This window comes from Malaya genurostris, chromosome 2, assembly GCF_030247185.1.
Source record: "Malaya genurostris strain Urasoe2022 chromosome 2, Malgen_1.1, whole genome shotgun sequence".
In the NCBI taxonomy this organism is placed as follows: domain Eukaryota; kingdom Metazoa; phylum Arthropoda; class Insecta; order Diptera; family Culicidae; genus Malaya; species Malaya genurostris.
The window spans coordinates 304,519,806-304,535,225 of record NC_080571.1 but is presented as its reverse complement, the minus strand read 5'-3'; positions in this window follow the sequence as shown (position 1 = coordinate 304,535,225).

The window sequence follows — 15,420 nt, the reverse complement described above, 5'->3', positions numbered from 1 at the left end:
CTGACCGAAAAACAACAGAAATTATCTTTACTCCATCATGACACAAAAAATTGAATTCTTGTCGAGACTACGAGTAACTCAGGGAATAAAAACGAATACAAACCACTATAAATCAATAAAAAGTGCTTAGTGCGACGATCACACAAACAATGGCGATACGTTGTTTACAAATACACACTCAAATGAGTACACCGAAACCTCCGTTTACGAACTAAACGGGGGTTCGTAAATCTAGTAAGTTTCTGAAAAAAATTACGTTATTTGAGATTTACTTCGTGATAAAAGTGCAACGAATGTTGTAAAATCTAATTATATGAGTATTTTGGAAACGGATTTGATGGATAGGTGCCGAAAAACAATGATAGGGGTCGTTCCGAAATACATGATGTCGACTTCTGGTTAATTGATATTCCTTGAAAACCCTTACGATATGAGTAAGAGTTTTCATGTAATATAGATAAACTTGAAGTTGCCATTTTGGATTTCGCAACGACATCAAACATCGTTCTTCGGTACCTACACATCAAATCAGTTCCGGAAATACCCATATTGTGAGGACTGTGACTTCTGGTTCCGGAGATATGATGATATAATTGACGTAATCGACAAAACGAGTTGTTTTTTTACCACTAAATTTTCTCAGAGATGGTTGAAGAGATTTTAATAAACATAGACTCATTAGAAAGCTACTGTTGGGCCATTGATCAAGTTCAAAGATCAACTGACTGTGACCTCTGATTCCGGAGATATGATGACATAAGTGTCGTAATCGACAAAACGCGTTGTTTCTTTATCGCGCAATTTTCTCAGAGATGGCTAAACCGATTTTAACCAGCTAGGTTCCTTTGAGTCTTTGATCAAGTTGAAAAATCAAAAAGCTGTGAGTTTTGGTTCCGGAGAAATGATGGTATAACAGATCGGCTGAAAAGTTCGTATCGTTTCTATGAGAGGGCGCCACTTGAATTAAATCCATACCATTTTTAGTTAGTACCAACCTTCAAAAGATACGTATATAAATTTGACAGCTGTCTGATTATTAGTTTGTGAGATATTGCATTTTGAGTAAAGCTACTTTTGTTATTGTGAAAAAAAATGGAAGAAAAGGAATTTCGTGTGTAGATGAAACACTACTTTTTGATGAAAAAAAGTGCCGCCGATACCAAAAAATGGCTTGATGAGTGTTATCCAGACTCTGCACCGGGCGAAGCAACAATTCGTAAGTGGTTTGCAAAATTTCGTACTGGTCATATGAGCACCGAAGAAGATGAACGCAGTGGACGTCCAAAAGAGGTTGTTACCGATGAAAACGTGAAAAAAATCCACAAAATGATTTTCAATGACCGTAAAGTGAAGTTGATCGAGATAGCTGACACCCTAAAGATATCAAAGGAACGTGTTGGACATATTATTCACGAATTTTTGGATATGAGAAAGCTTTGTGCAAAATGGGTGCCGCGTGAGCTCACAATCGATCAAAAACAACAACGAATTGATGATTCTGAGCAGTGTGAAATTGAACGAATTGGGCTTCGAATTGCTCCCTCATCCACCGTATTCTCCAGATTTGGCCCCCAGTGACTTTTTCCTGTTCTCAGACCTCAAGAGAATGCTCGCTGGTAAAAAATTTAGAAGCAATGAAGAGGTAATCGCTGAAACTGAGGTCTATTTTGAGGCAAAGGACAAATCGTACTACAAAAATGGTATCGAAAAGTTGGAAGATCGCTATAATCGCTGTATCGCCTCTGATGGACATTATGTTGAATAATAAAAACGAATTTTGGCAAAAAAATGTGTGTTTCTATCAAACGATACGAACTTTTCAGCCGAACTGTTAAGTGACGTAACCGACAAAACACGTTGTTTTTTACCACTCTAATATGTATGGGTACCAATATTTTGGAATCACCTCTAATTTCGTGAAGCGGTTGTGTTCAAAAATTTAAGCATCTCAAAAGTCCTCATGCAAAATTTAAGCTAAATCAGACACGACTAAGCGGTGCTATCCGGCGGTTAAGGTTTGACACTAAATCTCGACGTTCCATGAAATTCTAAGACTTTTAGCATCGAAGAAACATTTTTTGATTTCGGATATGGTGAATTTTCAAGAGCTATGAAAATTCAACTTGATGAGGTAAATTAAGAAGGGTAGAAAGGTTATGCAATCACTGTGAAAACCGACTTTTGAACCGAGGCCTGGAGGGCCGAGTTTCATATACCATTCGACTCAGTTCGTCGAGATCACAAAATGTCTGTGTGTGAAAGTGTGTGTGTGTGAGTGTGTGTGACAAATAATTTCACTCAATTTTCTCAGAGATAGCTGAACCGATTTTCACAAACTTGGATTCAAATGAAAGGTCTTGAGGTCCCATACAAAGTTCCTGAGTTTCATATGGATCCGACTTCCGGTTCCGGAATTACAGGGTGATATGTACCATAAACAGGAAAAAAAAAGGCGGGTGAGTAATGTCAGAGACATAACTGGATGTCGTGAATACGAAAAAACTGACACGCTCCCATCACTTTTCCGAATATCAGTTAGTTGATTGATTGTATGAATTGTGCAAGCTTTCCTCTTTTTCACTAATAGAATTTGAAGCGATACACCTACATTAAAGTACAGATTAGTTACATTAAACATCTACTATTCTACAACTATATATTCCAAACTTGAAACAATTCCTTTTTAATTTGCTAATATAGGAAGCTTGGTAAAACAAATTTGTAGTTTATTTTTATTGAAGCTATGAATTTCGAAGATATCTGATTCTTCTCGAAATTCCAGTACGAGACAATTGCAATGGCCTGGTCTGAAATGTATCTACGATCTTCGGTATGCAAGAGTGATTCTAATAATAATAATAATAATGATAATAATAATAATAATAATAATGATAATACAGATTAATCTGTATATATGGCAACCCTGTTTCGCAAGGCATCCCACATTATCAGATCCGAATGGATTCCGAATCAATTCCGAATCGGCAAGAAATTTTCATTCGGAATTTCATGTGGAAATCCTAATGGATTCCGAAACAATTCCAACTCCAGTGCAACAACCGATTCCGAATGAACCGGTTCGCCTACAACCGGTTGATTCGGAAATCATTCGGAATTGAGTGAGAAGATGCGGACTGAATTGTCAATTCGTCTTCTTCTTCTTCTTTCCTGATTTTGCACGTTTTCGTGCTGATTTTCAGTTTATTTTTGAACGAAAACATTATATAACTGAATATACAAATTTAAATCTTCATGTTTTTCGGATATACAGAACTAGTAAATGACCAGTTCTTCTTAGAATCCCAACATAAACTATTGAAATTCGCTGGAAATTAACAAAACGGCCTACCTTAGTCAACATCATCCATTCCTCTAGCTGGAGTGTAGTGAAATGGCTTAAGTCGCTTAAATTTCACACTAACACATTCATAAAATGAGCGAATATTCAATGATATTTATAATGTCACTGTCAATCAGGTTGATCGAGCAGCCAACTCAGGCGAAAATTCTAGCACTGAACCGATCGAGCATTAAAAAATCATGCAGTCGAGTAAGAATTCATTGCTCATTGCGTCATATGTCATTGTGGGATATTTTCACACGACCCCATACTAGTATAAAGATGTGTTCAACATTCGCTTTCGCATTGCCGTTCGTAATTGAATGTGTTAGTAATGGTACAAATCTGCTTTTCTACCTGTTTTCGGAGCCGTCGTTCTGACGGTGTCTCGTACGTACAGAGTAGCTGCTTTAACTTAAATGACGCTATTTCTCACATCACATTTCCTTTTATACGTGCTAGTGGTAGCGGTGGACGGACTTCCCCTTTGTTAGAATTCCTTTCCTATACGCAGAACGGGAAACAGTGAAACGATATAAAAGAGAGTGTTAGCAGAGCGGCAGCCAGTACTGAATTGGTCGTCGAGCTGTTAACTGCGTATTGTGGAATTTTTACGCAGAAACACGCACACAGGAGGAACAGTTAAGGGCAAGGCAAAGTCTCGCTTAAACCGTGCTGGTCTTAAGTGCCCAGTTGGCGGCAGAATCCATCGTTTGCCTCGGAAGGGGAACTACGCCGAGCGTGTCAGTGCTGGTGCATCGGTCTATCTGGCGGCAGTGATGGAGTACTTGGTTGCCGAAGTGTTGGAATTGGCCGGTAACGCTGCCCATGACAACGAAAACGAAAATCATCCCTCGCCATCTGCAGCTGGCCATCCGTTGAAAACCCCGTCCTTTTCAGGATGACCACATCACTGTGATAAAGAAATATTTAGAATTGCTTTAAGTTTAGCCAGTTCTGATACGCCTGGAAAGTAGAATGCGCAAATCAAGTGGAAACATTTGTTCTAACAATTTTTGTTTTCGGCCGCATACTAAAGTAATCGCGACAAAAATACATATTGATCTGTGGCAACTCTGTTTCGCACGGCATATTTGTATACTAGTATAAAGATGTGTTCAAAATCATCACTTTCGCTTTCGCATTGTCGTTCGTAATTGAATGTGTTAGTGACGGTGCAAATTATTTTAACTCCCATCTTGATGAATCTTTTGGTAGGAAATATTGAGATCTGAGATGGTTCTCGTGTGTGTCTTGTTTCGGCAATGGGCCTTGCTGGACTTTTTGGCTGCCTTTTTCGGTGTCATTGTGCTGACGGTGTCTCGTGCATTCATATCGGGAAACAATGAGACGACAGGTCCTCGATGTTGCTGTCGTGTGTCTTGTTTCGGGAAGAGTTGCTCAGTAAATGGTAGGAAAAATGAACCATTCAACTTTTATATGGATGCTCTTGTATAGATACAGACATCTCGCGTTCTGATTGGCTGGTGCTGTCATGGGTTAAATCAAACAGGTTTTTGAATAGTGTACTATTGAAAAACTTCAATATTGTTGTAATACACGTTCAAGTTGAAGATTTTCGATTCTATTGGTAGTTAGATTATATAAATCCTTCTACAGATCACTGAGCTATGAGCTTTCAAAATACGAGAAAGGCAAACGCGCCTTATGAATTATCTTCTTTGATACTCGTTTATACCAAACATTTCAGAAAAGTTTAATTGTGAACTATTTAAGAATATGTCACACAACTGAAAGTTTTATCATAAAATTGTGATCATATTTCCGATGGCATGTAGCAAGAATTATGTTGATTCGTTAGATATAACAGAAGATATTCACGATCAAAAACTTATCACTCTCTCAGAGGGTAAATTTTGAAAAGGCGCCCCATAATAAAGTAAGTCGTATTCACGACAAAATAGTCACACACGTTTCTTAAAGATAGCTGAACCGATTTTCACTTGGATTTGGATCCGACTTCCAGTTCCGGAATTACAAAGAAATATGTGAAAATTTATGAAAAAATATGGAATCAATTTTCTCGGAAATTTCTTAACCGATTTTCATAAACTAAGAAGCAAATAAAAGGTCTTGAAATTCTTAAAAAAAACCCAAAAGTTGATCCAGATCCGACTACCGGTTCCGGTATTACAGTGCGATTAGTGAAAATTTTCAATTTCATGAGCATTTTTTCACAAGCGATGGCGAAACGAGGTGCACATTTTTATAAAACTTACTGCTAAATTGATCTAGGTGTCGGATCTTATTTGTTAGTGAATTTATAAAACTACTTTGGAACTACTAATCCCCGGTTTCCGCTTCCGAAAGCACCGATAATAGTGGAGAAAATCTTCAAAAACGGAACTTCCGTCGATTTCTCAGCAACAGTTAAGCCGTTTTTCACGATTTATTATTCAAATTAAAGTTCTCATTGTTTTTAAACATACTGTGCAATTTCATCGTGATCCGACTTCCGGTTCCGAAGTTATAGGGCGAGGAGTGTCACAACATTCAAATTCAAAATGAAGATACAGGAGAACGGGTATAGCGTTATGGGTAAGTCGAAGCTTTTCACGCTGTCCAGCTGGGTTCAATTCCCAACCCCGCACATAGTTTTTCGATTAACATCACTCTATTCATACAAAAAGACAACGCAAATACAAAGCGCTTGGTTTGAGAAATGATGCCGAATATTTGACATAAACGCAGAAGCATGCTTTTGCGAACCACTTGAATCAATCATACTATAATTAATTGGTGACAAAAATGAGCCCAAATTAGTGTCAGAAATTATTTTACAGACATGTAAAAAATATTTTCATGAGATTGTTTCGTTTCACATCACTAGGTGGATTAAGAAGGGTTATTGAGTTAATGATTGATTGGAAATAAGCATTAAAGGAGTCGTTGGTTTACCGCGCTTGGCAAAATTTGTCTTCGAAAAATCAAATCGTATTTCATCACGTGTGTCATTAAAAGGAATACACTATGGAAATATCAGCTTGATACACGTTGCAGTTAATAAAAGCTTCTTCATTGAAAGTTTATTATTAGTGAATGTACTCAGAAAGCCTCTGTGTGAGTTCTCTGAAAACTTCACCAGAATATTATTAAATGATCTATAAAATATGCCACCTTCTGGAATAAAATCGGTATAGCTCATGAAAGAGTGGTTATACTATGCAACCCACCCACCACAAACCACCTAAGTTGATCAATTACCGCCCAAAAAGCTTCGTACTGCATTCTTCGACTCGATTACCATATTTAGGGTGAAACAATTGAATTTCCAGCTTCGTCGACCCGCAGTTGTTCCGAATGTGACCTTACGAACCGTTCCACTGCCGCCCCGGCAGCCGAGAAAGTAGTAAACGCGACACGCAGGAGGCGTCAAAGTTGCAAGCATAAAAAGAACGGCGAGAAATTTGAATCTTTATGGTAATACAACATCGTAAAAGTATAATAGCACAGCAGCGGTGTCGAATTTTCGTGCCATCATCGTTTTCGTACGACGGCAAAACGGCGATGAAACAAACTTGCGGTAAAATGTAATTTCCTGTCTTGCCCCTTTATTTTTTTCATGAATCGTGTGGGAATGGATTTCGTCGTTACCAGAACAACAACAAAAAAAAAACGAAACAACACGATGTTGCTTCGACGCGTTCCGTCTTCAAGCTTTTACCATTCGTATTCGACATCGAAGTCGATTTTCGATTATTTTTTGCTATTCATTGGATTGATGTAATTTCCAGTCATTTTACAGCGGCAAGCTACTAATCCTTATTTACTTTTGATTTGGTTTTCATCGTGGTTTTGATTACAGTAAGAAATATCAGGAAGATCGTTCGCGTACAAAAAAAAAAGAATCCGGCTATGATTCATTCCTTTCTACTTGAGTTCCAAGCGATTCGCCTTGATGAAAATGATTTACATTTCCATGAATCTTCAAACGTGCCATAGAACGGGTCGGCCCCAGCGAATGATGGAAGTCTGAAGCGGCATCGTGCAATCAGGAAATTGCTGTTAATGAGGCTGTCCGAAAATCGGTTGGTAATGATGGTGCTGGTATTTTTCCGTCCAATCAAGGAAGGTGCTAATTTGGCACCGTTAGTTGATTTGGCCTGCAGTTTCAACCTAAGCGAAGGATGGAAATTTGGTTTTCCTTACAGAGCTTTTACATTGGAATGATCATTTTGAATAGGATCTAATGTGAACAGAACTAATCGCAATGAATTGTTTTAGTAATTTGCAATGTTTCAAAGTTACAACATAATACTCTCTTCACAGCGATATTCTGGCCGTTAAATTTATTACTGATTGATAAGGAAGCAAGTAACTCGTTCGGGTGGGAGGCAACACACTCGTTTCGTTCGCCGTGAATCATAAAGGAAGCAATTCGACAAACGAAAAATGGCTAACAGTTTTATTTTATATGGGAAAAGTTTTTTTTATTCACTTTCCGTCAAGTTTGACTGACAGCTTGTATCCGAAGGCACCGAGCAAATCGTTCAACCAGTTGGAGCATCCGCGTTGAAAACAGGAATACTCAATTCTAAAAGAAAGATGCTCGCCTAGAACGAACTTACCCCGCGGAACGAAGCGAAATGATATAAATCTGAGGCCAAATTGAGAGGAACATGTATTTCTGTGTCTGCTCCGCTTTCCTCGAGCGGAGAATGGTGAAGGTGCGGCCAAACAAGGAAACCATATATGTACTGTATTGCTCCAAGCGCCCAAGACAGAGTTGTTAACCGAGAAAAATGTGTGTATGCAAATTTTTCGCTTTAGCCCTTTCCTATTTATCTCCGGAAAAGGAGAATAATGCTGAATGAACAAAACATATGTCTGGAAATCTCCTCTTGTAGAATCGGAAGTGGTTTCTCAAATGGGACGCATTATATTTCTGGAGTTCCCATCCGGAAAATTTTCTCGTTGATTCCATGTCAAGTTTTTTTTCTGGTAAATTTGTCCTTGTTTCGAACATGCTTTGAATTTTCTCGAATCTGCTTCTGACTTTCTACGTGAGCTAAGTAAACTTTCGAATCACTTAGCAATTGTTTTTTTTCATACCTGCTCCGGAAGGTACTCACCGCGAAAAGACTGCGAAAGTTATTTTTGATGAAAACCCCTGTATGACTTCTTTCAGCACCGCATATAGGAACGTATATCTCATCATCAAACAGCAATAAAAAGAAATAAATCTCCTCCGAATAAGAAAGGATGCTGGTTGCTCCCAATCGCAGTCATCCAACCACGTTCCACTCTACTTCGTGCAAAACTTTTAATGGAAAACACAAAGAAGAGGAATAGGCAATCCATCGCCGTGTGACGGGACGAAGAGCTTTGGATTGTCGAGTGAGAGCATATCTCCTTAAGAACAGTTGGGAAATTAAGTTTGTGATGATATTTTTTTTTGTTGTATATTTGGTGAGGAAGGATATTTTATGTTTTCAAGGTATGTGAATTTCCAAGGGATAACGAAATTATAATAAAGAGTAAGATTCAATGAAAATTCACTATGCGTATATTATAACTGATTGTTTGTATTGTTTAAATTTGTTTTATATTTTTCTGAATGATTAACTATAATAATTTAAGTTATTGGGCCGCATATTTTTTTTTATAAAAAACAGTACATTTGGCGCAAAAATCAAGAATATACAGTTCATCGACTTTGAAAAATCAGTCCATTTTGCAGTACTCATTTCTACCAAGAACAATGAATAAACAACAAAAGCAAATAAGTATGATTATTATCTAATGAGAAAAACAGATAGAAAAATGATATTCGAATACAACTATTTTATAAAACCGCGAAAAAACTGCCGCAGTAACGGGACTCGAACCCGTAGCTATTTCCTATCCGGGATAAATTTTTACTAATTAAGGCCAGATTCTTCCAAGCAATTTTTAAGGAATCGAGTCCCGAGCTAAGGGTTTGAGTCCCGTCTCTGCGATAGTTTTTTCGCGGTTTTCATAACATAGTTGTATTCGCATAAAATTTTTCATTCCGTTTTCCTCATTAGATACTGATCAAGTTTAAAACTTGCTCAAGGTCTTACGTCTGAAATTATCAAATCGTTTACAGCTAAAAATTATCAGTTGATTTATGCTCATAATCTCAAGTTTTTTTATTTCCCATTTTTTGATATTTTTGATGACGATTTTGATTTAGTTGTGACGCGTTCTGAGCAGGGACGACGGTCTAATTACATTTGCTACGTGTTGTCACTATTCTTTATGATATTTGGTATTGCCGCAAATCGCAAGATTTAGAATACTGTATTTAGTTTTTAATGTGAAAAATACAGTACATTTCAGTTGAAAAATACAGTACAAATCCAAGCTTCCAAGCTTCCAAGCTTCCAAGTTTTCAAGTTTTCAAGCTTCCAAGCTTCCAAGCTTCCAAGCTTCCAAGCTTCCAAGCTTCCAAGCTTCCAAGCTTCCAAGCTTCCAAGCTTCCAAGCTTCCAAGCTTCCAAGCTTCCAAGCTTTCAAGCTTCCAAGCTTCCAAGCTTCCAAGCTTCCAAGCTTCCAAGCTTCCAAGCTTCCAAGCTTCCAAGCTTCCAAGCTTCCAACAATCCATAAATTTTGTAGAAACTAAAAAAAAACTACACCTCTTGGTAAACCACGACTCATATCAACTTAAGCGTTAAAATACATGGGGAGGATTGTTTGGAAAATTTTTACTCTAGGTCAATAATGAATTCTAGGAACGTGTTGTGCAAATATTTAACTGATTTCACCAAATCAGTTTTCTTTCAAAATCGCAAGAACAATAGAATATATAGTAGTGGAAAGTAGCTACAATTTCGTTGAACAAAAAAACTATCCGGTTATTCAACAGTGTTCACATAGTTTAAAAACTCGATTTGGCTGTACTGCAGCTGCAATTACACAGCAAGTGATTTTACAATTTGCTGTTACTCTCGATATCGACGGAAGCCAACCAACGCAACCAAATTATTTCCGTTAGTTCTCCAGTTGGTTCCAATGTCAGCTGCAGCATATTGAGTTCGGTGCCGGAATTGAGATGCTCATCCCGGACACAGTCGATTAGCTTTGTTATATCAAAATCACATTCGAACTTTATGCACTTTTTGAATGATTCTATCCAGTCCCACCGCAGCACCAATACGAATGTTCCGGCCAGCTTGCTCCTGCAGGACCCCGCCAGTGAAACCACATCCGGAAGCCTAATGAAACTTTCCGTTGATTGATGGTGGGTGGCCAGAGTTTGCCGGAGAGTCGTCTGTGTTCAGTGGTCCACGCTATTCGACGTCGGAACGTGTTTTTACTAGGATTTCGGGACCTGCGATAGTCAGCCAGCACTTTGCGTGGGTGATGATGGATGGATGGATGGACGGTTGGATGGGTAGATGGATGGATGGATGGATGGATGAATGAATGGTTGGATAGAGCCGAGCGGCAGTTTGTAAGGTTTTCTTTAGAAAGTGTCCATCAGTGTTGAAATATTTCTGCGAACCGTTGCGGGATATTTTTAATTTTAGTCGATGCAAGTTGGATAACCAAATTTCTGTAAAAAACATGCACATGTCAGGAGCTGGTGGGCTGAACGAATTGATTGAAATGTATTGATTTTTTTCCATTTCGATGAATTTTACTTTGCAGTCAGAAATTCCATGACTACTCTTAATATAAAATGATTTAAACTTCCCTGAATAATGCAACGATGGAAGTTTTTGCGTGGCTTCAGAAGTTTAGTGAGCCGTACACTGCATCATTACTTTTTATGGAATACACTCCTTCGTGCGAAATCACAATTTTTATAATTGAAAAAGCAACGTATGCATACTCAGTTTTCTACTGTTAGTGATTTTCAAATAAATTCTCGCCTCAAATAATTTACATTCGCTGCAAGATTGATTGACATGTCGTTTAAATTTTACTTTGTTCTGTTTTTTCTCTTCGCAACATTGTACGATATGTTTTTGTTGTTATCTTTCTGCTATTAGTAACTAATTCGCTCCACCCGGTGAACGACCAAAAAGATTAAAGACGGGGTAAAATAAATGATTTAAAAAAAGGAATTCGCTCTTGGGTCGGCAATTAAGCGCATAAGGCGCTGGTCTAATAAGTCAGATGTTGTATGCTCGAGTCCTTACTTGGAAGGATTCTTAATGATTTATTAATTTTTAGTTTGACGTAAAGCCGCCATGACTAAGTTCAGTTTTTGCAATGACTGAGCGGAAATATATATTGGAGAAGCCAAGTGAAAGAAAAACTAACAGAAAAACCTGTCTTAATCCACCTAGTGGTGTAATGATGCCTTTCTCATGTACATATAATATTGTGGTATTCTATTCAAAAATTTTCTCTTCGATTTTTGAAAGAAACCAAGTGATTGTTTATGCATAACATACAGAATAAAACAGTGCTTTGATTGCGTAAGCCATCCTTAAGAGAACGAAATGGGTTCACTATTATATGCACTTCCGGCACCGGAACCCGAGAACCGGTATAGACAAAGTCGGTTCGTACGGCAACCAACTAACATGACACAAACTCTTCTAGTACGCACTCTATAACTCCGGATTCGGAAGTCGGATCCGGATGAAATTCAGGAATTCCGTATGGGACCAGAAGACCTTTCATTTGAATCTAAGTTTGTGAAAATCGGTCAAACCATCGCTGAGAAAAGTGAGTGAGAACCATTTTGGTATATATGACCACTATTTCCGGTACTTCCGGAACCGGATACCGGGAGCCAGGATAGCCGGAATCGGTTTGTTTAGTTGCCTACTGATAATGACTATCGATTTGTCTAGTTTTGAGACCAGTTTAGAAAAATTTTCACGTTTTTTGTTTCGCCGGTTAAAGTGATGGTGTACAATATTGAACACACTTTACCCTATAATTTCGGAACCGGAAGTCGGATCCGGATGAAATTCAGAAATTCCGTATGGGACCGGGAGACCTTTCATTTGAATCTAAGTTTGTGAAAATCGGTCAAACCATCGCTGAGAAAAGTGAGTGAGAACCATTTTGGTATATATGACCACTATTTCCGGTACTTCCGGAACCGGATACCGGGAGCCAGGATAGCCGGAATCGGTTTGATTAGTTGCCTACTGATAATGACTATCGATTTGTGTAGTTTTGAGACCAGTTTAGAACATTTTTTTCGTTTTTTGTTTCGCCGGTTTAAGTGACGGTGTACAATATTGAACACACTTTACCCTATAATTCCGGAACCGGAAGTCGGATCCGGATGAAATTCAGGAATTTCGTATGGGACCACGAGACCTTTCATTTGAATCTGAGTTTGTGGAAATCGGTCAAACCATCCCTGAGAAAAGTGAGTGAGAACCATTTTGGTATATATGACCACTATTTCCGGTACTTCCGGAACCGGATACCGGGAACCAGGATAGCCGGAATCGGTTTGTTTAGTTGCCTACTGATAATGACTATCGATTTGTGTAGTTTTGAGACCAGTTTAGAAAAATTTTCACGTATTTTGTTTCGCCGGTTTATGTGACGGTGTACAATATTGAACACACTTTACCCTATAATTCCGGAACCGGAAGTCGGATCCGGATGAAATTCAGGAATTCCGTATGGGACCACGAGACCTTTCATTTGAATCCTAGTTTGTCAAAATCGGTTCAGCCATCTCCGAGAAAACCTAGTGAGATTATTTGACACATACACACACACACACACATACACACACACACACACAGACATTGCTCAGCTCGATGAACTGAGTCGAATGGTATATGACACTTGGCCCTCCGGGCCAATTTTCACTAGTCGGTTTTTCAAGTGATTGCATAACCTTTCTATATGAGAAAGGCAAAAATGAATTTTTGGAAAAAGATACGCTCAGAGACAGGACTCGAACCTGCGTTCTTATGCATTCCGTGCATACGCGCTACCATTTCGCCACTCTGATCTTGCTTTAGCCACACGATGTCCAGCCAGCGACTGGCACCATTAAAGAAGGTGACAAGCGATTATAAATACACTCTCCTACTCAATGCTTGATCGGAGAAATAGGTATAAAGCGAGAGGACTAGTGTTTGATGGACAGAGAAGATGTTTGGATATAAGGTGTCGGTCGGGTGACGGCCAGGATGTGTAGACCATGTTCGATGTACGTTGCTAACCATGTCTGTGAGTTTTAGTGTGGCTAAAGCAAGATCAGAGTGGCGAAATGGTAGCGCGTATGCACGGAATGCATAAGAACGCAGGTTCGAGTCCTGTCTCTGAGCGTATCTTTTTCCAAAAATTCATCTTTTCTGTTAGTTTTTCTTTCACTTGGCTTCTCCAATATATATTTCCGCTCAGTCATTGCAAAAACTGAGGATTCTTAATGTTTTTAGTGGCACTGGGCATGCCATTAGAACCTGTACACTTACGAGTTGATTGCGAAGTCTATTAAAACCAGTGTTGGTGATTGCCGAAAATTTGACAGAAGCTGCTCGATATTTATCAATATTGTATGCAACATTTTCAATCCGGTAGAAGATGCTACAAGAATTCGAGTCTCTCAATGCATGAATTGCGAGAGAATTTTTCTACATTTCTTCGCTCCACTTTATACTCTGAGTATTTCACGGCCCTTAAAAAAATTACAGTCTGATCATGATTGGTGCTGTGTGGAATTTACTAAGAGAGAATTTTAAGTTGACAATTATCGCAGAAAATCGAATTCGACTTGATGATTCGCATACTAGGATGTAATGTTTCAAAACATGTTCGTAGACACAACTTATACAAAGGTTATATGCACATAGTTAGAATAAGCGGCAATAGTAGAACGATTCTATCGCAATTATCCACTGCCCATACAGAATCGGATCGCGAAACGAGAATAAGCGACCGTTTGTTGCTTCAGAGAGGATCCCCACAGCAGCGAGCTAACCTTTGATTCTCAGACAGGTCATCGAGAGAAATTTGCTTTCGCATTGGTGTCTATTCTATGTTAAATGAATCATGTCGGTTTTTTGTTGATGCGATGATATCCGTCTCTCTTTGATGGCACTGATTGAATCGTGTGAAGAGTTGCTAGTGAGCGTTCTTTGATACGATAAAAGCCATCCTTGATTAAAACAGAAGGTTAAGTGCCACATCGGAATGTAGTAATCTGACTTTACTTTCCTTTATTATTACTACATCAAAAACCCAAGAACAACGAAAGCCAAATTAATGTTTGGCCGTCTACTGACAGTGACTACCGATTGGAATAGTCTTGAGGCAAGTTTAGAAATTATTTTACTTTTTATTTCCGGTAATCAGAAGCCTCAAGCCAGCATAGTCGGAATCGAATTGTTTGGTTGTCTTTTGACAATGACTACCGATTGAAATATGTTGTTTCGAGGCAAGATAAGAATGGTTTTTACGTGTTTTGTTTCGCCGCTTCAAGTGGGGTATCCAATTTTTAATACACTTCACCCTATAATTCCGGAACCGGAAGTCGGATCCGTATGAAATTTGGAAATTGTGTATGAGACCATGAGACCTTTCATTTGAATCTAAGTTTGTTGAAATCGTTCACGCCATCTCTGAGCAAAGTGAGGTAGTGATTTGAATTAAGAATTTTTTCACATATCACACTGTAACTCCGGAACCGGAAGTGCGATCAAAATGAAATTCAGGAACTTTGTATAAAAAATTTTGTTTTCTATCTCATTTTTAAGAGAAAAACATATGAAATATTTTTGCTGAAGGTATAAATAAGGAAAAAAAAATTTTTTTTAAATATATTCACTTTATTTTAAAAACAGTTTTTTTTGGATTTATCTACGTAGAATCTACCTCTACTACCTAAGTATCTACTACAAAGTGCGCGTAAACAGGCATAAACAAGCTCATGCTTGCACGCGCAACTTAAGCAAATTGTTGTGATTTTTGTTTTGTTTACTTTTTGACAATAAACAATATTAGAAAAAATCTAAATTGAAACTCGATGCAATGTTTTAAGCCTTTTCAAAGTTAGTTTTAAATATTGAAAATCCGATAAAATATCAAAAGTTCAACACATATTAAAAAAATGGAAAAATGTTTTCCAAATAAAATATGAAAAAGTATTGTAAAAGTACAAACCTTTAA